Consider the following 27,885-nt stretch of genomic DNA (forward strand, 5'->3'; position numbering starts at 1 on the left):
GTAGGGCGTTGAGGCCCTTATGAGGACGAGCAGGGTTGAGTGTATGCCAGAGGTTTGGGTGCGGTGGTACTGCGTTTCCCGTGTTCTGCAGGAGCAGGCTCTTAGTGCTGTCCTTCTTTGAGGCGCTACAATGTGGTACCTGTTGGGTGTTCCGTCGTTCATTCCAAGATATAGTGATGTGGCTGGGTCATTAATGTCTCTCTCCGGGGTGTTGCCTAAAGTTCTGCCTTTCCTCGTAGCCTTTTCCTCCTTAACATATTGTATAGCAGAGTGGATCACCCCCTTTACCACTTGCTTTAATAGGAGACCAATTGTGGTGTTACGTTGATTACATGCATAAAGGGATGCCTTCAGAATAATTCCAGGATCTGGATTTAACAATGAGGCTTTGTTGGGTCCACTCCGACTACATTCGAAGCAAAGTTTGGATGACTTTGGGTTATCTACTTTGGGGAAGCCGAAGGCAATTTTGCCCTAGACGGGCTCTGTTTTGGGCCAGTCTGCTGGGCCGCACTGGGAGAGGGTCATTGTGCGCTTCCACCGTGGTGGGGCGGAGGCTTATGGCGTGCCATGTTTTTAGTGTTAGGCTTGGCTTAGGTCTGCCTGGGCTCCAAGATGAGACGCTATCGGCGTGCATGGTTTCCCCTTCACTTCCTGCCGTTGGGTTGGGGATAAAGGTAGAAAGGTGGCATGTGCACCATTTCTGGATGTTTTAATAGTATTATTTTATTCTTATTTATTTTGATATATCTGGACCACCTATGATTACATGTGGCCACCGCTCCACTGCTTGCTCCTCACTCCGTTCTTTTCCCGCATAGAAGGCGTTTTATGAATGGAGTGTCTATGTGCAGTAATTGTAGTTTACCCCTTCCCTCCTTGCATGCTGCTCGCCGGGTATTGGTACGGAAGCGTGTGGGCCGGTTACTCTTCAAATACGGGGGGCACTGAAGTTCTGTGGCAGACTCGCCGCTTGCTTTCACTGCAGGTCCTCCGTTCGTCTGATTGCCGCGTATGCTACTCAGATGCAGTTTGTAGCATGCGGGCCGCTGTAGGTGCGGTTGTGGGTGCCATGTGTCCCACTTGGGCTGCAGTCCTTAATCTTGTTCAGATGGGGAGGGGGGCCTCCAGGTGCCCCCTCCTTACTGTCGTGCGCTGTGTTGCGCGCAGCAGGCCCTAATCCCAGCAGGGCAGCGTGCGGCTGAGGCCACCTTCGGCGCCCGATGCAGGTCTCTGCTGGGATAGGATCAGGTGCCCCGTAGCATGGGCACCTACCACCTCAGGTCGCTCAGTCGTTGGGGATTCCTCCGGTTCGTCCACCGTAAAGTCAGCGTCAGTGAATTAGGAACCGGGGAGCCACCGATCTCCGTTGTGGCCCGTGTAGCTGCGCAGTTTGTGTGCTCTTCGGGTCCGGCGGGCCGCACTTTTCAGTTAGTGTTTTTGGGTCGATTCCCTGGTCCGATTTTATTTATTTTATTTTCTCCAGGATTACACTCGGGGTGGGGGATCTTCCCACTGTGTCTACTATATTTCCTTCTATGGTGGGGGCTCATTCCACTTTTCAGGGCTGTGGCAGCGGAGCTCACGCAGGGACCATGTTTGTCTCTGCACCCCCTGGTGGCCCACCCTGTCTAATTTCTTTAAGAAAATTGAGACCATTTGGTCAAATATTAGAGGCCTGTCAATCTCTGTTGATTGTGTGTTTCTGCTCATTCTTCGAATTCCACGACATGTCCTCAATCACCATCCTTTGACTCCTTGCATTTGATGAATGGATCTGATATTGCTTTATCCCCTATAGGGCTTACATCAGCTTCTCTGCTTGATGATATTTTGCTTGCTTTTTTAAAAAAACGTATAGTCTACTCTAAATTGACGATTACAGCAGAGGCGATAAACTCATCTCTTATCTGTGGCCAAATTCCATTACCTTTAAAACGTGCGCTGGTGATAGCATTGTTTAAAAAACCTACTTTAGAGGCTTCCCAACTTTCTAATTATCGCCTTATTTCCCTGCTTCCTTTTTTAAAAAAAAAATTGAGTTTTATTAGATTTTGTACAAACGGGTCACAAGAAAAAAGAAAGGTGAGAAATTGGTTACAGAACAGAGTTGAAATATTTTTCATAAGTATCCACACATATACCTTATGCATTCTAACAACTTTAGTCTTTGAGTCTTCAAAATGACCATTGTCGTCCCACCGCCCCCCCACCCCGGGCTAAGCATTTATTATACAAGACATGTGTGAGATTATCTTTAAGTGGTTGCGGTTCAAGTTCTTAAGGGACTCCCCTGGTGGGGAAGTTTTGTATTTTTCTTTTTACATTCTTTCTTGTCATTTTAGGTTGCGTAGTAGACAACATCAAACATTGAATGGGGTATTTCAGGACTAATCAAGTGGTGGAGTAAGTGCCCATCTACACTCTTACATGTTATTGTGTTATCCCTGACATGTATTTGTTTGTGAAGTCCATCCACAGAGTTTCATATTGTGTGGACCTACCGTGTAGAGATGATGTTATTTTTTCCATGATGCATAAATTGGATGCTACATTAACCCATTCACGCTCACCCGGGATTGTTGCGGACTTCCCCCTTCATAACTAACAAAGCCCGGGCTGCTAGCAACTGTGTGACCAGACCTTTATTCCTTCTCCATTCATCTTCATATCTCTCTAAGCCAAACAAAATGAGGTAAGGATCTGCAGTTCTGTGGACACCATCTAGATCTTTGATCCAGCCCAGGACCTCTTCCCAGTACACCTTAATCCGGGGACATCCCCACCACATATGCCAATAAACCGCAACTCCACCACATTCACGCCAATATAGTAGGCTAGCTGACTGGTACATTTTAGAGAGTCTGTGTGGGTCGTACTGCCACCGGTGTAGTAATTTGATTGCATGCAATTTATACTGACTGGATATGGATGTTTGAGGCGCCGCTCGGCACATTTTCCCCCACATGTCGGGGTCAATATGATCTCCCATTTCCTTCTCAGGGGTTCAGTGGTTCCCTTTCCGGCCTCTACCAATTCTTTATACATAGCTGATATTAAACCCTTCATCTCTGTCCTGGAGTTCAGTAATATTTCAAAGGGGGTAAGATCCCTCTTCAGTTTATCCTTCCATTCTACTCTTGTCCGGATGCCCTTAATCTGCAGGAATTGGAAGGTAGACAGTGTACCTATTCCCAAGGCCACTTCTAACTCCGCGAGTGTGATGGAGTTATTTTTCAGTAGTTGGCCCACTCTCCAGTCCCGCTTCGTACCAAGTTTGAAATCTCTCTACATTAGGGATGTGTTCATTAATACCTGGGGACCACAGGTGGCTTAATGGAGATGGCCATGTGGAAATGCTCATCTGTGCCCTCCCTCCAAATTTCCCATATGGTTTCCAATATCTGGTGTTTTTATTTTTTTTTATTCTAAAATAGAATTTCCTCCTTGGGGCCCACAGCCACTCAGAGACCGTAGCTGGGGATAATTGGTGAATGTCCATGGAGATCCACTGGGGTTCTTTGTGTTTGCGAAGATGGGGGATTACCACCCATAATTGGGCTGCCTCATAATATTTTCTAAGGTCTGGGAGACGCCCCCCCCGCCCTTCTCCTTCGGTAATGTCAGGGTGTTGTATGCAATTCTGGCCTTTCTCCTTTGCCAGAGGAAACCTACAATAGCTCTCTTGATTTCTTTGAAGAAATGTCCCAGCATCTTGATAGGGAGTATTTGGAAGCGATACAAGAACCGTGGGAGACTGTTACGCTCACCTGGTTTCCACAGGGCGCCACACGATACTGGATGGAGGTCTAAGCGCTATCCCGGACCCCTCTCTACTTGGTTATGTGCCAGACGTTGAGTAGCGCCTATAACAAGAGAAGTGAGGTTTATGATGCGGTTTCTGTGATGGGTGGACTCCCACCTCCCTCTGGTCCAAATCCCCTCCCTTGGGGTTATTGTCACCTTAGGTTTTTTGTGCATTGAACTCTCCGTCCTGTGTCGCTGCGCAGGAGCGCGTGGTTGGTGGGAGTGTACCGTGGACCTAGTTGCTTCACTGGTCCGTGTGCCCTTATGTCGGGTCCAGACCGGCTGTGACTCCGACTCTGCTTGCTGTCTTCCAGGTGATTTATAATGTCTTTTCCGTCTTTATTCTGTCTTTCTTTCCATCTGTCTTCTCGGCGTCTTGCTCCACTACGCTTTTCCTAACAATGTCTTTTTGTTTTCAAAGGGATGGTTGCGATCTCGTAGTTGCCGCGCTGATGGCGAAGACCACAGTGAGTTATTGATGCGCGGAGCGCTGTGCTGTTTATTGGTGTTAATTGCTAACCTGTGTTCTCTTCTCTTTGTACAGGTTGCGGTGATGTTCCGGAGTGATGAGCGATCGAAGCGCTGCTTGCCCAGGTAAGAGCTTTTTTAATGCTGACCTTGTTCCTTCTCCCTTGCAGGTTGCGGTGAAACCCAAAGATGGGCGAGGTAAGCGAAACGGAGGGTGCTGCCAGGACTCGCTGCTTGCCCAGGTAAGAATTGTTATTAATGCTGTCCTTGTTTCTTTACCTTTGCGGCGAACTCCAGAGATGGGCGAGGTAAGCGAAGCGCAGGATAGATTCAAGACTGGTTAGTTCAGTTAAGTGTTCTTGCTTGCTAATGCTGTTCTTGTTCTTCCAGGTTATTTATGGAATCCGGATCTAGGGCTTCAGGATCGGGCCACTGGAGAAGCAGATGAGCAGGAGCTGGACACCGTGAGCGTTACACTGCAGGAGTGCAGAATAACTCGAAGCATGTTCTGCTGTTTGGGTGTGGTTTAAATAGCCCAGGTAAAGTAGTTCCAGGCCAAGTAGTTCCAGGCCCAGCCACACCCAAAACACTAGACCGCATGGCTTGGTTCTAAAGAACTGAGCTGTGTAATAGGCCTCCATGTTGGATTAAGGTCCAAAACTGGTATTGCTTTATTCCTGATCATGAGCCTGGCGCCAAAGGCGCCAGGACTCACTCCATGTATGTTTCTGATGGAGTTTTAAGGCCGTTGGAGCCAGTGTGAAGGGATTTAGCCCCACTGCTGCCAGGGGGCTGTTATACTTGAGGGGGTCAGGAGCATGGATCGTGACGGAGACGGATCATTTATATTGCATTGAGCCATCCTAACTAGGATATTGTCCGTTTATTCCATCTGATAAGGTCTGCATGGAACCTTTGAAGGAGTGAAGGGAAGTTGGCTTCATATAGGTCTTCTAGCCTTTTTGTGATTTGTATGCCTAGGTATCTCAATTTACAGTGTTCGATCGTAAGACCCAGTGGGGAGAATTTAGCTTCATTTGTCTCTGCAGACCACTGTAGGGGGTACAAAATCGACTTGGCTTTATTTACTTTAAAACCAGTATTCCTTAAGAAGGTGCAGGGCTCTGGGAATGGATGTTGTCAGATTCGCCACATGAATGAGTATGTTATCGGCATACAGTGCCACCTTATACTCGGTCTCCCCTAATCACAGCTCTTCTACCTGGAGGTCTTCCCTCATTCTCTGTGCCAAAGGTTTCAGAGAGAGAGAGCAAAGAGGATAGCGGAAAGAGGGCATCACTGCCTGGTGCCTCATTTTAATTCAACTGTAAACAACTAGAGGGAAATCGGGTGTAAGTGGAGGTTTCTAGGGAGCAAACCTGCCACATCTTAAACAAAAAGGCTCCCTCTCCTCTAATAGGTTTGGACTCGCAATTCACTGGATAATTCTAGGGTTATCAGACTTACAAGACAATTCGAGCAATGACCAGAGGAAGTTCATGGAGAATACAACCAGACTACAATAATTATTATTTTAAAATGGGTACAATTTAATTTAATCGGAGGTAGTATTAAAACCAAACACATAAAAACTCACAAAGTGACCAGTGCTTCAAAAAGTGCTTAGTGCTAATCAATAAAAAACGGACAATGTGCAAAGTATGCAATACATCTGTATCTCTTGTAGATCCTGTAGTCACATCAAATATACATATAAACAACTTCAGGTTATTTAGACCTTGATTCCTATGTACAGAAAGAGACCTTTGTTGTGTAGTAACTCTGCTCTTGATGCCGTGGCTGATGTACCTACAGTGCACCTTATACAAGGTTCTTATACTCTACTCAATACTTAGCATTAGTATCTGTAATTGCCCTACATGTTTCATTCTTCTAGTCTTTGGAGTTGGTATTAGGAACTTCTTCAGGAAAGCAAATGGGCCGGGGCACAGAAGCACCCAGTTCCCAATTCGTGGGGGAATCTAAAAAGAGCGGAGATGTCGTAACGGTGTGAGATCTTGAATGTTATGTCCCAGTGAACAGTACAGAAAGGTAAATGTCCTCAAACACTTGTCTTTAATACAAGGGATAAAGTCTAGGCCAAACCTAAATACATAAACGGACCGAATTCTCATTAGTAAGGGTCGCTATTAGAGTACATCAATCATCATTGGAGTAGTTAGATGTACTAAGGGGCTTACCGTCTCTTAGTGCCAGTAAACAATCCTATGGGGCTGCATTGGTTCTCAGTGTGGCAGTCCCGTAAATCCCTGTAGACATACAAAAAAAAGGGCACAAAGTCCTATAATCCCATCATGGAGACAAATTAAGTGTTAATTTAAACCATCTAAAGTATTCTCCGTTTACAAATACGGATGCTTTGGGTGAGGCATAAACGGCCCATATTCCTCTTCTAAATTTTGGCCTTATCCCTACCTTACTTAGGACTGCCATCAAGAAGTCCCATTCCACTCTGTCAAAGGCCTTCTCTGCATCGATGGAGAGCAGGGCAGGCTCATTGGTCATGTTCTGGGAGGCAGATGCAGGGTCTTTCGCATCGTATCGGCTCCCTGAAACCCACCTGGTCAGAATGGATCAGTTGGGGCATTAGCGACTCCAATCTGGAAGCCAATACTCTGGTGTAAATGTTCGCATCTATATTCAGCAGAGATATAGGGCGATACGATCCGCACCTTTTTGGGGTCTCTTCTGTCCTTGGGGATCACTGTGAGAAGAGCGCTAACAAAGGAGTCTGGGGCCCACCTTGAGTCTAGGATTTCGTTGAACACTTCAACCATGAATGGTATAAGGAAGGAAGGCACTAAAGGATTTATAGAATCCGGCTGTGTGGCCATCATCTCCTGGGGATTTGCCTAAAGCCAACCTTTTTATTGCATTTTGAATTTCCTCTCCTGTTATTGGGGATTCTAAATGATCCAAGTCTAGACCTGTTACTTTTGGCATGTTGATATTGGTTAGATAATGTTCTATGCCAGGCTGGTCTGGGTCCACCTCTGGGGTGTACAGTGTCTCGTAGAAGGTGGCAAAGGCCTCTGGGATGGTGGGTGTGGTTGTCACTGGGGTGGGCCCTTCCTCAATTATCTCCAGCACTCTTCGCTCCGCCCGTTGCTCTCTAAGTCTGGCGGCTAGCAGAGCATCGGCTTTGTCCCCTTTTTCATACATCTGTTTCAGCAAGTGCAGTTTGCGCACTGTCTGGTCATGTTCTAGGAGGCTAAGTTCCTCCATTTTCATTTTTGCTTCGTTGATTTTGTTGGGATCCGCCTTATCTTTCCTAACCTTCTTGTCCAACTGGCTAATCTCCTTTCAGAGTCTGTTTTCAATCATCAGTGTTCTTTCTCTTTTTCTTACGGGCCCCTTCTCTTATTAGTACGCCTCTCCAAGTTGCCTTTCTTGCCTCCCACACCCCTTGTTTGGAATCCTCCCCGGTGTTGTTCACTTTAAAGCATTCAGTAATTTCTGTTTCCATTTCGGTCCTAAAGACAGGGTTTTTTATCGGGCCTCATTACATCTCCATTTCCCTCCTCTGACTTGCAGGTTTTCCCACTGGGCGTCAGCAATGACCATATCATGGTCTAACCACATGATTGGGGTAATCTCTGATAGTGTTGTGATGTTATATAGATCTTTTGAAAAGTAAATATAATCGATCCGAGTAAAGGTGTTATGCGGGGTTGAGTAGAAGGTGTAACCTCGTTCATCTGGATGCAATCCTCTCCACACATCACTCCTCCCATACACTTCCATCATGTCTGCATACTCATTACGTTCCCCCTTGGTTCGGTCCCTTGTGACTGGGTTTCCAGACTTTCGATCCATAGTGGGATCTGCCCATAGATTGAAGTCACCGCCCAAAATAATGTGTCCTGTGGCCTCAAGCATTATTTTGGGGATCGTTTCAGACAGGAACCTAACTTGGCTTACGTTGGGAGAATAAATCGTGGCAATTGTTACATTTACATTCCCGATAGATCCTGTTACCGGTAAAGCTCGGCCTTCTGAATCTGACCATGTTTAGCGACCTTAAACTCAATCTCTTTCCTAACGAGAATTCCCACTCCCCCTTTTCTCAACGGTCCGGAGCCCCAGAATCCTGTTCCCATATGTTTTTCAAGAATACGTCTTTCTTCCCCCTTCATATATTTGGTCTCCTGTAGAAGGAGTACATCAATCTTTGCTCTACGAAATTCCCTGGATACTAAAGATCTTAGTCGGTGAGATGAGACCCTTGACATTAAGCGTTCCCACTCTGAGAGAGTCCCTTCCCCTTGGATCAACAATTAACGCCATTGTGCAATATCAGGGTAAAAAAGGTTTTTAAGCGCAACCACCCACATGTCATCTGTTCAACATATCTCACGCCATTTCTTTCTTGGGTCACCAAGAATGTTGCTTTAGCCCTTTCCCCTACTTTGCCCCTAAACCCTGCCCCCACACCCTTTCCCTCCCCCTAATTGGTGGCGTCCAATCGGGCCCAGTTGATGCTGGCCCGGCATCGAACCACCAGCGGAGACAGTTGCCTCACGGTCCCTTGCTTAGATAAAATCAATAATGGAAATTAGCCTCCATTGTGTCCCCCCCCCCCCCCACTCCAAACGTATGTCTCGGAACCAAATCACGATCACTTAGTCTATTAACGAGTAACTAAACCTCGCATTTTGCAGTAAAATAAACTTAGGTATACAGAGTCTGGCCAGATGTTGCCTCTTCGATATTTCCTCGAGCCTTTCACCCGCTTTTCTTCTGGGACCTTGAATGCCATTCCCTTCTATTTTGTTTTGGTTCTTCTTGACCCTCCCTTTCATGCTGTGATTCAACCAACTCCAATATGCACACTTTTATCTCTTTCTCTGATCTCAATCTGATCTTTGCTCCTTTGTGTTCAAAGGAGAGCGCAAAAGGATATCCCCATCTGTAGCAAATGTTTAGTTCCTTCAGCCATATCGCGAGGGGTCCACACATCCGCCTGAGTGCCAGCGACAAGGAGGATAGTTCCTGATATATTGTTATCTGTGCACCGCCCAGGGTAATCGCTCCACTGCTCCTTGCCTTTTTGAGTACTCTGAATCGAGCGTGGACCGATTTTAGGCCCCCAGGGCCCCCCCCCCCCCGCTCTATAGATTAGTTCAGTTTTGGGTTTGTCAATCGCATCGCCGGCAACCAGGAGCTTAATGATGTCATGGAGCGTTTTCTTGAGGGCATCCTCCGTTTTGCCTTCCCGTTCTGGAATTCCGAAGAGTCGCAGGTTATTCCGCCTCTCACGTTTTTCCAAATCCTCCATTTTGAGCTTGAAGTCTTCCTCCCGTTGCTCCAGATCGGCTATTCTGTGTCTCAAGAGTGTCTATCGATGCTTGGTTGTTCTCGACTCCATCTAGCCTATCTTTTATATTGTCTAGGCGTTGTGTAATTCTATTTTTCCTCCTATATTAATTCACCTAGTAGGGCGGCAATGTCTCCTTTTGTGGCAGCTGATTCGATGTTCGTGGTCTCTGTTGTTGCCATGCTAAGGCTGCTGGTGCAAGCTTTTTTTTTGTGCACTCATATAGGCCTGATTATGCTTTGTGATGGTCTCCAGGGGCTCTGGATTTGTCGGGCCGAGCGGGAGAGCTGACGGGGTCGTTCTGAGAAGGTAGCTTAACCTCTCTTTGGTCACTGGGCTCAGACGTTTCGTCTAGTCGGCTCGAGGTGGCTGTCCCTATTGTTGGCGGCGCTTCCGTGCTTGGTATTTGTATTGTCGCTGAGTTTGGGACGTTGTGAATGGCCCCTCTGTTAAGTGTGGAGCTGAGTTTCTGCGCACTTTTCTCGTATTCCAGTAAAAATGTTCTTTATTACTCGTTCATCTGCGCGACTTCATGATCTTGCACTGTTCCCTCAGGAGGGTGACCTCAGTCTCGGGCGGCTTCCGTATGATTCCAGGAAGTAGGGGCAAGTGCTTTGATGTTTGGCATTGAACATGTTACTTTGGCCTCTCCAGGGTCTGTGAGCCTTGTCACTGTTTCTCTATCTCTCCAATCTGCCCCCTGCGTGCTCCTCTATGTGCGCCTCATGCGGGGGAGCAAGAGCCTTATCAGGTCACTCAGATGGGGGAAGAGTAGGGGCACCTAACTCAGATCACGTATTATGCTGCCGCTGAGGCTTATGTCTCCCCTCCTTGGCGGCCAGCTGTGGGGGAGGGTCATTTACAGAGACCACAATGTCTCCAAGCCCTTCTAATAATGTCATTCCAGGGCCTCAACACTGTGCGTGCACCCTGTACTCGGGTGGAGAGCACGTTTGCGAGCGTCTCGATTAGGCTCTTGAGTTGTGCTGGACCACGTGTCTCGCTGAGGCCCTGCGCTTTTTGTACTTTAATATGGGAATGGGTGTCTCTTCACGTGTTGTTGGGCCCTCCGTGTGCGCAATCCGGTTTTGCTGTCGCTCGGGCTCCAGTCCCCGTTCTTGGCGCCTCATGCCTCCCCGTGGGTCTAATGGAGTGTGCGTGTTGCGGGGGGGAGGTGCCCACTGGGGTGCGTTGGTGTGGGGGTCACTGGAGGGGTGTTGGCGTCAGAGGCTGGGGGGGGGGAATGTGCGTTACGCGGCACGGTCGTGCTTAGACCCCTGCTCCGTTTCTGCTCAATGGGGCCATATCACTCACCCTGTCATGGTGGTCTTTCGCTGCCTCTGCTCTGTCTCCGGAGGCTCTGGCGAAGTCCTGAGGTCGGCTCCGGGGCTCACGTTTCACAGGATGGGACATTGTTCCGTCTGATCATGAAGGGCAGAGGTTCACATGGCGACCTGTCCGTCCTTTTTCGAATAGCGGTTTTCTCATGGAAGGCTGGTCCGATTTTTTGTTTTTTTTAAAATGTATTTATTTATTTTTTCTTTCACCCGGTTTTCTCCCACGCTGTGGCCTGTGGCAGGCTGAAAAGTTGATCACTTTTCAGCCTGGGGTTGGCATCAACGGGGGCTCTAACCGCTTATCTGGACCCGAGGTGCAGTGCTCACACGGAAGAGGACCACATCTGTGCGCCCCCTGGTGGCCAACCCTCTGCTTCTTTTTTTTTAATGAAATTATTAGAGGCAGTGGCTACACCTCAACATAGGTCCTCTTTACAAGACCATCGTATTCTCAATCCTTCTCAACTAGTTTTCATCCTTTTATGGGCACTGAATCAGTGCTGGTATCAGTAGTGGATGATCTAACCCTTATTAGGGATCAAGGCAGAGTCTTATTTTGTCCGACCTATCCGCCTCCTTTCAGACCATGGATCATGCTACATTTTTAACCAGACTCTTGGAGGCAGGTATCTCTGGTTCAGTACTCAAATGGTTCCAGGCCTTTTTGGCACTGGGCTTCCAATCTGTTTCGTTTCCACCTTTCAAGTAGTCTCCAGTTGCAGTTCCTTGTGGCATGCCCCAGGGCTCTGCTCTGTCTCGATTACTTTATAACATCTATATTCCACCTTTGGCGCGCCTAATTCCTTCCTATGGCCTTCCTTTTTTTTACTTTGCTGATGACAACCAGCTTTTATTCGTCTCGATTTGGAAAGGCTAGACATTTAAGATACTCCCTTGAAGCTGTGGGGGATTGGATGAGCCAAAATTGTCTGAAACTTAAATAAGACTGAAGTCCCGGTGCTAGGCCCACCAGGTTCCTCAGCTCTTTGGACAAAGGATGTTTGGCCATCGACCTAGGGTCCTTTACCAATCCCATCTCAAACAGTAAAAAATCTCGGTATGAAAATCTCGTCCTCTTTATTAATGGAGGCTCAGGTTTGTTCTATTTGTAGGGCAGGCTTCTTTAAACGTATTGAAGAAAGTAATGCCATACATTCTAATTCGTTTTCATGCCCCTGTCATAGCAGTCTCCATTAACGGCAGCCTTCACTACTGTAACTCAGTGTTGTTGGCACAGCCTTTCTTCCTACCTACTCAACCTGCTGCTGATCACCTTGCCAAGGGTATTCCCTATGTCTGTTCAGTTACAGCTACTAGACATGTCCTTCATTGGGATTCCGTCATAGCTCGCATTAAATTCAAATCTCTCTGTATCATTCATCGTGCCTACCATGGCAAAGGCTGTCTTTCTTTGCAGAAGAAATTTCAGTCTTACCGTCATGGGTGGGCATTGCGTTCTGCTTCTTTTCTTCTTCTTGTCCAGCTGTTTAATCGGGAACATTGTGGTGGTGTGCTTTCTCAGTGGTGGGCCCCAAACTGGAACTAGCTTCCTGTGGCCCTTCAAGGTATTTCTAATTTTAATCAATTCCAAGCAAGGCTCCAATCCCATCAGTTTGTGATCTTTTAGCCTGTCCACTGGTATTATTTAAGATGCCTTCGATGAAAGCTGCGCTGTAGAAATACTAGATAGATTTCATGATGGGCAACTGTCTTCCAGACAGAAACCAACAAAGTTGTCTAAAAATAAGGACAGAACAGATATTCGAGTTCCTTCTGACCCATTGATTGTATTGTGGGGATTAGGAGGGATCAGTCGTTACCTAATGACCGGCTCAAGCGTTATGCTCATTATACACCTTTTGAACACAGCCAGGTTAAAGCTAGCACAATGTTGAAAGTCCATTGCAAGGCAGATGATCTGGTTATTGTCGACGAAGAGATGGGGATACAATTGTCAGAGGCGTAGCTGGGATTGGCTAACAAGTGGGGCCTGAAGCTATTGCAGTTGGGCCCACCGCAGTGATATTAACATCTGGAAATGCCCACACAGTGCTGCTGAGTGGGCATTTACAGATTTTGGGTGGGCCTTGCCCGCTTAGGCCCTACCCTGTCTACGCCTCTGACAATTGTAATGGAACAAATTACTTTGTCTCTGAACGTTTGGAGCCCAAAGTATGTTACCACTTGATTGCCCATTGTGGACATAGTCTGGGAGTTTGTAGACTGCAGCTGTTTGGAAGCAACTTCCATCTGAGTGACGATAGAGAACATTTCGCCTATTGGATGCAGGGGATGGGGGCTTTGGTGGAGAGGAGAACAGATTACATGTTCTGCTTTATGATCATACAATGTTAACATTATATCTGTATCGCAAATGAACCATTTATTGTTCTGCCCAGATGACTCCTATAATTGTATGACTTTACATTCCGTAATGAATGATGAATACAGTTGTGGGGGTGGGGAAACCTAAGGTTAAAAAAAGAGGGGTGGCCGCCCTGTTGCAGATTTGCATTCATTACCCTCTTCCCTGAAATTGCACTTTTTTTTTTTCTTTTTTTTTAAGACTGGGTGTTTATCCATAACTTGGGCTGTCCTTGCTGGGTATGCACAAATAGAGAAGAAAATAGAAGGTGGTTGTTTTAAAAAATATATATTTCTCTTAATATACATGCACTAGAGGTTGACACTCAATCCCGTCCGACAAAGAGAAAGGGACTGACGGTTGGGTGGGGTGAGTGTGCATATAAGTTGCCTCCCTGGGGCATGTCTGGGCATACATGCGTAGAAAAACATCCAAATGGTAGAGGAAAGGGAACTATGGATGGAGTAAGTGAACCAGTGTCCCTACAGTGAGTACCTTTTCAGTAATGTGCTGCAATGTTGTGGTCTTATTAATTGATTTCTCTTAATACACACACAGTATTTTTTTTAGTTTTATTGTTTTGGTTTATTTAAACCTTTACAAAAAAAGACAGAAGCAAACATTACTTTATGGTTAAAAGAAAGAACACATACGAGCATAAAAAAAAAGAACTTCTGTTTCTAAATTTATACTAAGTATGTTCCATTTCGCGGTAAAAGACAGTTCAAGAATATTTCAGTCTACAAACGGTACATGCTAGCATGAAATCAACAAAGAACCTCTGTTTTTTCAATTCTTACTAGTTATACATATATCAGTCTACAACCAAAACAACTAAAACATCTAAAACAGTATGGATTATCATCCTCTTAAACAAAATAGCACAAACATTCCTCAAAAAGGTAACCACTCTAATGTTTAGATTATCTTCACAGTTGTGTAACATTCTTGTCCAAATGAAATCCCTTTTCACATTGGCAGTATCATGTACATATTTTGCAAAGTACTTTACCCTAGCGGGTTTTAGTGACGGACATACAAGTAAAACATGTTGTAATGATTCGACCATGCCTTCGACTCTACAAAATCTGCACCATCTCCACTCGTCTGAATAGTTATTTGTAATGACATTAATTTGTTTTGTTAATACAACTGTTACTCACCACTCCAAAGTAGGCCCAAGATGTGGATGAGTGACTTTGGAGATGATGGTTGTACAAGAATCGATATTCAGCCTTCCATCCCAGCTCCTGCTGTTTCGATTGGGACAGAGGTGTCAATTGAATAAAAGAGCGCGGAGAACACACACACTGCCAATACCAATGCTGCAAAGGAATACAAAGATATTATACAGTGTTGACAATAAACCAAGTAATCAGAACAGCAGTATATTACAGGAAAATACCTAGGTAAGTATTGGAGTGGAGCTTCCCCGGGGTGAATCTACAAAAATATGAATAAGCACAATGAGTGGGAATAATTCTAAAGAGACTTCCTAAAGTATCAAACCAATAACAACTAACCTGAATATGGATATTTTGAGGATGGAAAGTAGTCCATGAAACAGAAGGCAACGGAAGAAGAAAATAACAAACAGGAATGTTAGTATAGGGAAATAGCCCCGAACCGAGGGTCGCACTAGTGCCGGGTTGGTGCAGTATCAGCAAAGCGTTTGTATGCACTTGAAGACAGGTTCACAAGATAGTCACTCAATGTTCCAGAATCCAACAAAAGGCAAAGATCCAAGCAAGGCCGTGGAGAAAATTAATAGCAGGGGTGGAATTGCCAATTACAAGTATGTACCTGAGCACACACGCATCCAGATAAGGCGTAGAAAAGTTCCGGATGGTTGATAGCAAGTCACCTGCGAGGAAGGCAAAGTCGTTCCGCGTCTAGTAGCAGCTAGCTGGAATAAAGTACCGCAAGAGACAGCAGAAAGTAGGATCAAATAACATTCCGGGTCAAAAGCCAGGCGAGCACGACAGGAATAAAGGAGGAGGCAAGCCAATCCAGAAGCCCAACAAGGGTCAAAACCAGGTAAGCAGATTAGGAATTTGTGCGGAGAAAACACGAAGGAGTAAACGGACGTAACCGCTGTAGCTTGTAACGCTAATTAGCAGCAACGAGCCCCTTGAAAGACGGCGGGGGTTTTAAAGTCGTATGGGGGCTTGTCTTGCCGTACGTCTTCCACAAACAGGACATTTCAGCTGACACGGACTCCGTCGTAGTTTGTACAGGCGCCATGGCAACCTGTATCTGCTCCACAGAGGAGCTTGTAAAGGAGTCGAATTCTGCAAGGAAGCCCGAAGTGTAACAACAACATTGAACCTGAAACGCATATAATCATTTCTGATCTGTTTGCTAGGATATTTATGCAGGTATCTTTCCATAGTACCATTTATAGATAGATCAGGCTTGTTGGTATAGTGAAGATTCTACAATTGTTTTCTTTGTATTTAACCAATCAAAGCCCAAGACACCCTCTTTTACCCGCAGTGGTTTGTTCTTCAAGGAGCTTACAGACAAACCCAACATTTTTAAACAATTTAAAGTCTCCACAGTCAGAGTATGAATAAATGGATTTCCAGTATCCTGCCCCACACACGAGTACAGTGACCCTTCAGTCCCTGTGTTGCCCTTCCTCCACAAGGCTAATCTTTTCCATTTCACGTGTGCAACCAGTGAATTTAATCCGAATTCATATCTAACCAGTTCACCTGTTATGCATTTTTGGAATAAAATCTGTTTTCCATATGTAATTCTCAATATAGGACAAACCAGCCTCCCAACTGATCGATTGAAATTCAGAGCCAGAGGTCAAGCGAGGGATAACTTTTTTCAAGTGGAATTCCCTGAGTGGGGCCATAGTAAATTTACCATACTTCATCTCTAGTGCTCTCATTTGCCGAATGGCAATGTCCGCTTTTAGTTTTAGTTGAGACTTAAATAAGGATCTCGAATTCGTACCAGAAATTACGAAGCCCAAGTATTTAAATAAAGGCATTGCTTTTAACTTGTTGTTACCACATGTCCATGTGTAGGAATTCTCCTTTTTATTAACTCTACCAAGGCGGACTATCACAGTTTTGGAGGGGTTAATTTTTTACGAGATTCCCTTAATAAAGTCCTCAAAGGCTATTAATAATCTTTGCAATCCTACCTTGGTAGTATCAATAAGTAAAAAGTAATCTGCATAGGCCATCCATGCCAAATGAATATTCGCAATTCTAGGAGGAAGAAGGCCTTTGTTTGGCAAGGCCACACCCGCATCACTTACATATAGATTAAAAATAGTAGGTGCCAACCTACACCCTTGGCGGAGTCCATTATAGATTGAGTTCTTTTGAGAGATTACCCTCTGAGTCCAGTCTTACCATTACACCTGTATCGGTATAAAGAGCCATTATTATGTCTAAGAGAAACCACAGCATTTTTAGTGTTATCAGTTTCTCCCATAATGTAGCTCTGTCGACAAGGTCAAAGGCGTAGCTTAGATCCATTGAAGAGACAAAAGTCGACCTGGCTCCCTTACTCAAGGATTGAGCTATGAGGCTATGTATCACCAGGCCCCCAGAGTCAATCCCAGTATATTTCCTGAAACCAGTCTGTCTCAAATCCAAGATGTTGTTTTTTGCAATCCATATCTGGATATCTCTTAACACCAATGGCATGAATAATTTGGAATCGGGGTCTGAAATGGCAATGGGCCTATAGCTTGAGGGACATTGACGTGAACCCTTCTTAAATATGGGTACAATTATGGACACCCTCCAAGATTGAGGTATGGATCTTGAAATTTGTATGTTGTCGAATAAAACAAGCAGTATTTTTGCCCAAATCTCAGGGTCCCTCTTAAATATTTTGTTCGATAGATTATTAGGACCAGTTGCCCCTGAGTTTTTTGATCTCTTTATTGCGTCTGAAATGTCCCTCTCACTATATTCCAAAAGCCAGGGAGAGTTACTTTTCCAGCTTCCCACAGGCTCACTGCATTTATTTCCATATAGATTAGCAAAATGACCCAGCCACAGACTTTCGTTTTTGGGGTTCAATAGTACATTCTCTTGGCTCCTATCCATGTTGTTAATTATACTCCAAAAGTTGGCCGTATTAAATCCTCTCAAAGCTTTTAACATGTCTTCGCCATCCCTTTGTGATCTTAAACTGCGATGCTGTATGAACCAGTTTTTGCATCTGTCTTATTTTTTTCCTCATAGCTAATATGCAGGCAATAGAGTACCCCGCTTTATTAATGTTCCGTATTTCCTTCTCATATTACATTTGTTCCCAGACTTCTTTATCAAAACTATGGATTTTATTACTCTTATCCATCTTTTGCTTGCTGAATGACTTCTCCAGTATCTGCAAAGTCCTACCAATGTAGTCAGTAAATTGAGTGGGGGAATAACACTCAACACGTTGGTAGTGTGTGTAACGTTTGTGATCTTTTATCAGTAAATCATAGAATTTAGCATTTTATTTTCAGACCACCTTATTCTATTGCCTGAGCAGTTTGTCTCAAGACCATATTTATAGGTCCTGTTCTCCATTATGTGAGCAACAGAGTAAATTTTGATGGTAAGCATACAGTGATCGCTAAGTTCATTTCCTTTACACTCAAACTTCCCTAGGCATTTAAAGAGCTCGCCCAAGCAGAAGATGTAATCAATGATCGACGTACAGCCTCTCGCTTTCCAGGTCGGGAGATTGTTTATAAGCATTTCCAACCCCCACACCTCCACAAAATGTGACCAGATCCTACCCCGCAGTTTGGGATTCCCTCCCAAGCGATCCATGGACGTAGAATTGGAGATATAGAAATCAGCCAAACCAGATTCATCCAGGCAATCTGCATTTAGATCGCCTGCAATTACAATGTTCCTGCAAGGATTTACTTCCAACCAGGTGTCTATTAAGGACCCAGGTTTTCGGGGTTCTTCACCAAGTTGGAAGTCAGATTTTTCTGCCGGATTCCAATAAACATTGATGAACAAAAAGGCTGGATCAATGGTGTTGAACATCAAATTATATCCCATCACTAAAAAATGATGAGAAAAGTACCACTCCCCTGTAACTCTAGGCTTATTGACATTCTTAATGGCGATAATAAGTCCCCCCTTTGAGCGCCCCGCTCTACCTCGTGCACACAAAGATGAGACCGTAAATGCACCCTTGCCCATGATTCTTGGATGAGGACAAAATCATATTTTGACAGTTCCTTCATTAAAAACACATTGTGTAACAGATTAGTTGAACCTCTCGAGTTCCAACTCAAGAGTGTAAGAGTTTTGGACCAGCTAGAGGGACTTCAGTTGTTTTAGTGAGTCAATAGACTCGCAGAGAGAGCTAACCATCTCCAATCCTGTTTGCTATATTATCATCACACTTCGGTCTTAGGTTATCCCCCTGCAGTGAAGGTTGTTCCATAGCAGAAGTATTATAGTTGGATTTCCTGTTTGTAGTGGGCATAGTGTGAACAAACTCAAAGATGTCGAAGCCCCTACATTGTAGCTGCTGCGCCTCTTTTAGTAGTAAGTTTCTTACTAATGGTGATGGAATCACCAACCTTACATAATCCAGTCAATGCCTATCAATATAGTCCACCAACTCAATATCTGCATATGAGATCAGACTAAATTCCTTAATTTGGATAAATGGAGATAGAATGTAGGGCCTATTCAGGGATATATTGTCCAAATCCCTAAATAAGGTCGTAGGAACCAGCCCAGGTAATTCAGGCCTAACCGGCTCCCTCAGTTCCAGTACATGCACATCCTGAATTGGTTCCAACAACCCACACTCATTTCCTTTCTTCAGCTCGTTAGCTTCCCCATTACTTCTGCCAGTAGTTGCAGGGTTACCTCTACTTCTAGCCGCACAATACTCCTCATATGTTCCCTCTGTCTTGTTATCAATTGCCTGTCCCACCAGTGGTAGCCTTGCTTCATGTAAATTCCTTTCGTTGAGGACCCTCAATATGGTGTGGTAAATCTTGTCATCCTTGAGAGCCTGTCTCATTAATGAACCCTGTGCTCTATCAGCCAGATAAGGACCTAAATTTTCATTGTCACTTATGTGTTTGGTAACCAGTCCATTTTGACCCGTCGGGTTCTCTGGTTCAGAAGATCCTTTAACCTAATTTACTGTGTACCCTCCCCGATGCCCAGATGTACTATTGGCGGTATGTGTTATGTTGGGGAGACTACCCGTCAGACCAGTTGGGTCATTACATTCAGAAATGCCATCAACCTTCGTGGCCATGCACCCGCCCTGTATCTCGGATGGATTAATAGTGGTACCTGCTGATTTTAGGTTAGCAGTGCTTCCCCTAAATTCGGCTTGTACAGATTGGTCAATATGAGCCGCTCTCCCTAAGTGTGGATTACTGTTTAGGTTTGTGGAATAGTTTGCATTACCCATAAATCCTAAGGGGACCTCCCCATCAATTCATCTTAGGCTCAACATTTTTTTATAGCCACCAGGTTTGTCTGGTGTATAACCACGGGCAATACCTGCCTTTTCAGCACAAACCTTCCAGTCAGTACTGCCCAGACTGTAATACCGACCCGAGATCGTACAGGGATCCCCCCCGAAGTCCTCCCCCCGAGATCGTCTGACTCTCTGTCATGGCTGGGCCATGACTAACTGTTTTCGTACCAACATCCCCCCTCATTTGAATAAAAGGGTTGTCAGTGTTAGGGTTATATGTTCTTACATTAAATATTTCAAACATATCATCACTCTGAGTCTGTTTTTTTTTTTCTTCATGATATCACCTAAAGGCAAGTCTCCCATGGTGTATATACTCTGTGTGGATTGTTCTTTACATTTGTTAACATTCAAAGGCAACCCTTTAGCCAATCCTTTATCATGATTTTTTTTAAAGTTCAGGGACGACCATCACTTCATCACAGTCCATATCACAGTAATTCAAAAACTTACTCGACGTGTTCTTATTCGCCCATGTATTTTTGTTATTATTTTTTTTTGCTTAGTTTAGCTAACTCTTTCCCCTGTCTTTTAGACATTTTTGTATCTGGAGTTTCCTTTTCTGTAACTTTCCGTGGTGCACTCACCGCCGAGTCTGATTTTACCATCTCAGTCAGATCATTGTCAGTTTTACCCTGATCCGGTTCGATTATGTCTTCCTGACAGGAGTCGTAACCGAGCCAGAACAAGGGCCATTATATGCATCCACATTCTTCTGCTTAAGCCAGCTAAACTTTTCAATCATTAAGTTACTTATAGATTCCGCAAGTCTATTAGGTAATAGCAATATTTCAGAAGTCAAACCCTTAATAGCATCTGTTTGCTTGCGTGACTCGGCCAACAAAAGCCTATTAAATAGACTCCTCATTACCGAGAAGTCAGTAGGTATCACATCAGCCTGATTACTTACAGGAATCACAGCATCAATCTTATCCTGCACCGGTAAGGTATTAGGACAGTCCATCATGTCATCATAGTTGAAGACACTTGGAACATTATTTTCTTTTTTTTCATTATGGGACAGAACTTCCTTACCAACGCCCAAGTTGAGAGATTTAAGTAACGTGTCCATTATTCATGTCTTCTTCCCCAAACAACAATTGGGAAGGATCCCATAGCTTCCTCCCCCTGTTTCTCCATGTTAGAGCAGTCTTGCGCACACTGTAGGAGTGCCACCTCCTCGTCTCCCATCTCAGGCAGCGGCATCGCCACAGTGCTTGCAAGACTAGCCCTTCTAGTGCTGACTGCCGCAAAGAAGTCAGCCCCCGCTTCCTTGCTCATTATCGGGAGTTTATTCTTTCTCATGTTTATATTGTTGGAGAGGTAATCCAATACACAGACGCTTAGAACGGTACACTAAACTCACCAAATTATCAAGAGGAGCCCACCCCCACCACCGCCAGCCGAACAGCCACACTTCCAGAGCACTGCGGATGCGCGCATGAGATGCGCGTGCACCAGTGCTAATGAGGAAGAGGCTGTGGGCGGAGAGCGGGCGGAGGGTGGGAGGCGGAGCAAATGAGGCGGCTGAAAAGCGAGGAGTAGAGAGTAAATTGCACTCAAAGCAACACAACAAGATTCGCGGCAAAAACCCGCAGTCTTGAAGGCAAGTGACAAGCAATCACCTTTGTTTTGTTTTTAGTCCCAATGAAATCCAAAGAACCGTCCTGTGGCCGCGTGTTACGCGCATAGAAAGGCAGTGCAAACTTCTCCTTGCCGACGCCGTGTTAGGTAGCAGACATCAAACGGGAGTAGTCCATCAGTAGATTCAGAGCTCCCAGCCCAACAGCCACACTACCAGAGCACTTTGGATGCGCGCACGAGATGCACGTGCACCAGTGCTAATGAGGAAGAGGATGTGGTCGGGAGGAGGAGCAAATGAGGCGGGGCTTTTTTTTTAAAGTCCCAACAAAATCCAAAGAACAGTCCTGTGGCAGTGCCTTAACGCGCATAGAATGGCAGTGCAAACTTCTCCTTGCCGATGCCGTGTCAGGTAGCAGACATCAAACGGTAGTAGTCAATCAGTAGATTCAGAGCTCCCAGCCCAACAGCCACTTCGCAGTATAGGTTTCACAGTTGCAGTTCGCCTTAAACTGGTTGTTTACACGAGCGCGTTTTAATGGAAACCTGTCCGGCTGCTGAGGTGCAGATACAAGCAGTAATGGTTCTCCCTTTGGTCGATTTTGTTGCAGACCTTGATTATTTATTTTTTTTCCTTCATATTATTGCGACTATCCATAGCAATTCCAGTTAGCAGCTCCCTCCTAAGCAGTAAGCGCCTGTTGCAGACCTAATTTGTGTGGTAGCTCTGGTATCCATCCACAGTCCCTGTTTTCAGAGAACGAGAAGTTGACAAAATATCAAAAAAAACTGACCAAAGTAGCATTATCATTGATCCACAGTTCCGCCTTTAAAAAAAAAAACACACACACAAAAACAGTTTACATCACATACGAACGTACTGTCCTGCAAGTAATAGAGACAGTTATTGGGATAACGCGGTATCTGGGCGTCGTGTTGGATAATGCAGTGAAGGTTTTAAGAATGTGTCGGCTGCAGATAATGGCACCATAGGCTGCCCTACCAAGTACAAAGCAAAAGGGAGATCAGTGTGGTTCCATATCCATGCACTGGCATTGAACTATAAGAGATTCAGGCCTGAGATACAGTACTGATATAAACATGATTTTTGTTGGGAATTATGTCTTGCTTGAGACGCTGATGGTGGTGACACGTGTTTCAACCGTAAAGGTTCTTTTCAAGGCACGTTAAATCCGTAACTCGCGAGTTTGTAATCTGGTCACGGTTCATTAGGGTTGCGAGTCACACGTGAACTAAAGATGCTCGTGACACAAACCTCTTCAGACGGGTGCGCTAAAATGCAGCGACCCTGCCTCCGTCCTTCGTTTCAGTCCTGCAAGTAGTGCGTACATTCTCAACATGAATTACAAAGCATAACAAATCCTGTAATTGGAGTTTGCAGCCGTCCCGGAGAGAGATAGAAAATCCTGCCATGGTTTGTAAGTCAACGATATCTTGGGTGATCGTTCAGTACTTGCATATTAAGAAGAGTGATCTGTACAGTTCACTGTATCTGCTTAAGTGTGCTCCAAGGAACGGTTCTAGCTAACCTTTTGGAAGAAAAATGTATACAGTAGATTTAGCCTCAGAATTTACTTCCAGTCAGGAAAGTCCTTCACACTGCCTCTGGGGCAGGACTGGCTCTCGCAAAAACCATGGTAGTTCTCCTGCCCCAGGTTAAGTGGGTCCCTGTCTCTCTTTGCTGGGGTCCAATCTCAGACCCTGTTGCGCTTGGCATATCCAGTCAATATGATAGAGCACCCTGCTCGCTTCTAGGATCTCCTATCAGCAAAATATATATATATATATATATATTTTTTTTTTAGGCTGGGATTTTCTCCCCATCCATCAAGGTTCCCTCTCCTAGGCCAGTCTTGCACATTTACATCTGAAGAGGGCATGATGAATTGGATTATTGCTAAAACAAAGTGTACAATTATCAACAGGGGATTAGTACATTTGCCGAAAGCCTGCTGGGACATTGCCCTGCTGTCCTTTCCGCCTTCCTTAACACACCCGCACTGTAATGTTTACATACTTCAACTGGTTTTAATGTAAAACATGGGGAATACAAGTAGACTTTTTATAAACGCAGTGCACATAAATCTTTGGGACCGATCAATGGTAAACGTGATGGGTGACATGCCTGCTAAATTGACCTGGGCTGGTAAGCACTCTAAATCTACCGTAGATCTGTTCCTCTCCCAGGTTCTTATTTTTAACTGTTCAGCCTTTTCAGTGATTGATATGGAAACAAGCGATCACTGTCTTTTAGCCCTTTTGTTGGATCTTGACTTTGTACAGGTGTCAAATGTATGTCCAAATTTTATTGTGGAAGTTCGTCTTAGGAATCATAAGCTGATATGGAAACCAGGTCTGGCTGACATTTTTAATAATGCAATTTTATTAGATGATTCTATTTCTAGTGATTTGTTGTTTGACCCCTTATTTTATGACTTTTCTGTCCAGCAATGACTTCAGAATTTATTTGTTCAGAAAAAATCTCGGTTACTCCGCTTTAAAACAAATACGCACAAACATATCTTTGATTCTGAAGTAATCCAAAAAGTGCCTTCTGTATAGGTCATTAAAGAATATAAATAAAAGCAATCCAAATTATAAAATAGAAGCCGTTAATTTGAAAATGGGCTATAGAAACTGGATCAAGGATCACTGGGCTATTCTTTATAGAGCTGATGCTGAAGCTCTGGTAGTCAAGAAAGATGCCGTACCCTTTTGGCGACTTTTGAAGGCTCCCAGCACACGAGTCCCTTCAGTCCAAAGTAATTGCTGCAGTAGTTTGGGAAGCTCCCTTTACTAATCTATGCAGAAGTTACGTTATGCTATTTGGCATTTATATAGCGCTTTATATATCATTGGTATGACCTCAAGCGCTGGTAGGTTGAACGCCTCGGGGACCTCAGTAGAGCGAGTTAATGTCGTAGGGTGCGTGGGTGCACCAGTTGTGTGCAGCCAGTGTAATTGCCTGATGGAAGCTGCGTCCTAGCATTAGGTGTGGTGGTGGGGATATCAGTTACATGTGTGTAGTCTGGTGGGTGGACACCCAGACCGGGTTCTGGCTTCCTCAGGCCTGTAGGACGCTTATGTGAGCAGCTAGGCTGGTTTGTCATAGGATATAACTGTGTTTTATTAGAGTGATGAGGTGTTCGTGGTGCAGTCTTCGTATCTGAGCAGCTAGGCTCAATTTATTGAGGGATATAGCTGTACTGTAATTGAGTGATGGTGTAGAGTTAGCGTTGCGATATGATGGTTCATGCATAAAGTGCCTAAGCATAGTACACTTCGAAGCAAGGGGTGCGGTACGAACAGTCGGGACATGACCGGAACGGTACATGAGGGCCGGGAGGGCTCGGTACATATCGCAGGGAGCCCTGGTAGGGACAAATAGCCAGCATGTAGGGATATGGGTACCAAGGCATTAAGGGACCATAGGGGCTGGATATCCAGCGACAAAAGGGGATTTTAGAGGGCTGGGCAGGCAGTCACTATGTGGGAAACAAGAGCGGTGTGGGTGAACAGAGCCATCACAGGAGACTAGGAGGATGGATGTATCGCGTCACTGTGGGGGAGGCAAGGGCTGTGCACATTATTGCATCGTATTGTACCGGTGGGTTTGGTGCAGCAATGGGATGGTCTGGGCAGCAGTGGAATGTGGGGACCTAGGGTTAGTAGGTATACAGTGACATTGAGGGGCTGGGTAGACAACATCACAGGACCATGGGGGTATGCATCAACAGCACGTGGGCTGCAGTGGTAGAGCAAAATAGGGTCATCGCAGGGTTAGCGGGCCGGGCGTACAGTTATAGGGACCAGATGGTGATGGCGGGGCCTGAGGGGCAGGCGTACACAGCAACAACACAGGACCCGGAGTGGTAGGGGCACTCGGGACATCACAGGGACTAGAGGGTTGGGCTTACAGTGACGGGACATGGGGCCATAGGGATACATAGCAACTGGAAGGATGGCTTTACAGCAACAGACGGGGGGGGGCCAAGAAGTGGGTCTAGAGGCTCGACTAGAGGCTGGGTTTACAGTGACAGGACATGGGGCCAGAGGGATACATAGTGACTGGAAGGATGGCTTTACAGCAACAGGACAGGGGGGGGGGCAAGAAGGCAGGGTGTAAAAGAGACACGTGTGCTGTGGGGCATACGGCGACATCCCAGGGACTCGAGGCAGTGGGAAAAGAGATCTTACAGCTGACTTCAAACCATAATTGTCTGGACTCTGTAGTAATTAATCGGGAAGGAATGAAATCCTTAATTTTGAGAAAAAATCTAATGCATCGGGCATTGATGGGCTCGCTAATGCTACACTGAAATCAAATGTTCCTCTATGGGCAGCAGTTTTTTATGGGGCCTTGTTAACAAATATTTTATTGTTGACTAAAATCCCATGTTCTTGGGAGTGAGCCCTTCTAGCTTTGATATGAGTGGTGATAGGATGCTGCACACAAACTGCTTTGCTATATAAGAGTGGTGATGGCCTATCGCCCAATATCTCTTTTTGACTCTTCAAGCAAAATCTTTTGTAGTCATATTCTTCAAGAATTGCAGGCCTAGGCTTCTTCAGTAGTTTCTTGATGCAAATCAATCTGGGTTTAGGGTTGGTACAGGCACCTCATCAAATTGTTTCTCAATTAATCTTGTTCAATTGCAGTCCAAATTGGAAAAAGATCCTTGTTTTTGTGCCTTTTTAGACATCACATTGTGTAAATAAGACAGTCTAATGGGCAAAACTGGAAAAGTTTGGGTGTCAACGGGCATCCTCCGTATCCTAATAGCTGTTCACTGGGAGACCAAGGTAAATATGCTTTGACCAAAGGGGACAGACAACAAAGTGGACTGGGTGATGAACATGGAGGATATTCTCACTCCTAGACCCTTTGGATCCTCTGCGCAGGTGGCCAGGGAAAGGCTATTGGATCTATGGCACTGGGGGAGAAGCGAGGGAGGATCACTTCGGTTGATGGTCCTTGGGGACTGGGAGTGGGATGCCCTTGGGTAAGACATAGTATTCCCCCTTTTCCCTAATGACACCCCTTCCCCAACCTTTATGGGCTGTTAAAAGCCAGCCCCCTCATTTTCCCACAATTGACTCTTGGCATACTGGGATGAAGAAGAGGCAACTAAGAGCAATGAAGATTGCCCTTTTACCACTCTATAGTACTTTGATGAGGAAGATGCCTGCTAAGAGCAGGGAAGGTCAGGCACGGCTGAATAATCATCCACACCTGCAGCCTGTCCAGTGGCTGCAGGTGTATAAAGGGAGCCATGCCCAATGGGGAGGGAGCGGGGACGACAGGAGCAGGACCTGGAGGCTGGTGTGTGCAGCAGAGAACACTATGGCGTGTGAGCTGGGACTCCCTGGAGCAGACTGGAAAATGTGAAGGGAGCCATGCAGGAAGACTGTCCCTTTCCTTCCCACTTGTTTCCCTGTGGTGGAGGACCATCCCAGGAGTGTTTGAGGGACAGGAACTGGAGCATCGACATTAAAGGAAGAAGGCCTTGTGATCTGCGCTGCAACACAACTCCTAAAGCGACTAGTGATTTTCTGATTGAGAAACCTGGTCCGCGTGTGTGTGTGAACTGAGCATATCCTGAATACTTTGTATCGGAGTGGTTGCGTGCATTAGATTAGCATGTTTTCAAAAGTCTCTGACCATTTCATTTGTCAATTATCAAATAAAGGAGAAATACTTTGTATCTGAGTGGACGTGTGTGGCAAAAGACATGTTTTAGAAGGTCTCTGAGCATTCAACTCTTCAATTAAAGTGAAACTAACAACTATTGAACTACAGCTAAAGGGAAAGTGAACTATAAGTAGAAGATCTAATTTTTTTTTTTATAACTCTGTTTATTAAGTTTTAACAACACAACAACAAGACAAACATGAATCATAGGCATACATCTGACCAAGGTAGTAAGGCAATTTCAAAATACAAAAGGAGCTCTGTAGGGCTGAGAGTCGTCAGACATTTGTGGGATGAGGCAGGTAACCAATGTTAACAGCAGTACAGATCTACTTTCATCACCGAATCTCAGTTAGCATCAAGCCATTTACCCCATATTTTTTCGAATTTGCGGGGGCAACCCCGTGCATTGTAAATCTGGCGTCCGAGGCCGCGCATCTGTCCAGCTCATTGCTTCAGCGGTTCAAAGACAAAGGGTCGACAGAGCCCCAGTTAGTCGCGATTAATCTTTTGCCTGCCCCAAATGCCAATGCCAATGCCAAAAACATTTTTTCATATTTCGAGAGATCAACTTCAACCCCGATGCCCAAGAGTATCATTTTGGGATCCCTGGAGATTGGTGTCGACAGGGTGGCAGAGATTGTGTTAATACAGCCCTCCCAGAAGACCTGTAACACCCGGCAGTCCCATATCATATGGTGGAAGGTGGCAAGTTCTGTTTTGCATCTGAGGCATGTCCCGTCTTCCAGTCCCCCCCCCCCCACCTGGCCATGGCAGTGCGTGAATA

At 45.3% G+C, this 27,885-nt stretch overlaps 1 protein-coding gene across 2 annotated transcripts in view; it reads left to right on the forward strand.

The window, feature by feature from the left end:
* The window catches only part of LOC138521957 (uncharacterized), a 101,733-nt gene that overhangs the window by 9,639 nt on the left and 64,209 nt on the right, over nucleotides 1-27,885 (forward strand). The window contains exon 2 of one of the 2 annotated variants that reach the window (XM_069635141.1): nucleotides 2,346-2,406. The exons of the other annotated variant lie outside the window; for it this stretch is intronic. The gene's annotated coding sequence lies outside the window, so the exon portion shown is untranslated. The remainder of the gene's footprint in view (nucleotides 1-2,345; nucleotides 2,407-27,885) is intronic. 2 annotated transcript variants of the gene reach the window in all.

Source organism: Ambystoma mexicanum, chromosome 13 (assembly GCF_040938575.1).
Source record: "Ambystoma mexicanum isolate Mex_15411 chromosome 13, UKY_AmexF1_1, whole genome shotgun sequence".
Lineage (NCBI taxonomy): Eukaryota > Metazoa > Chordata > Amphibia > Caudata > Ambystomatidae > Ambystoma > Ambystoma mexicanum.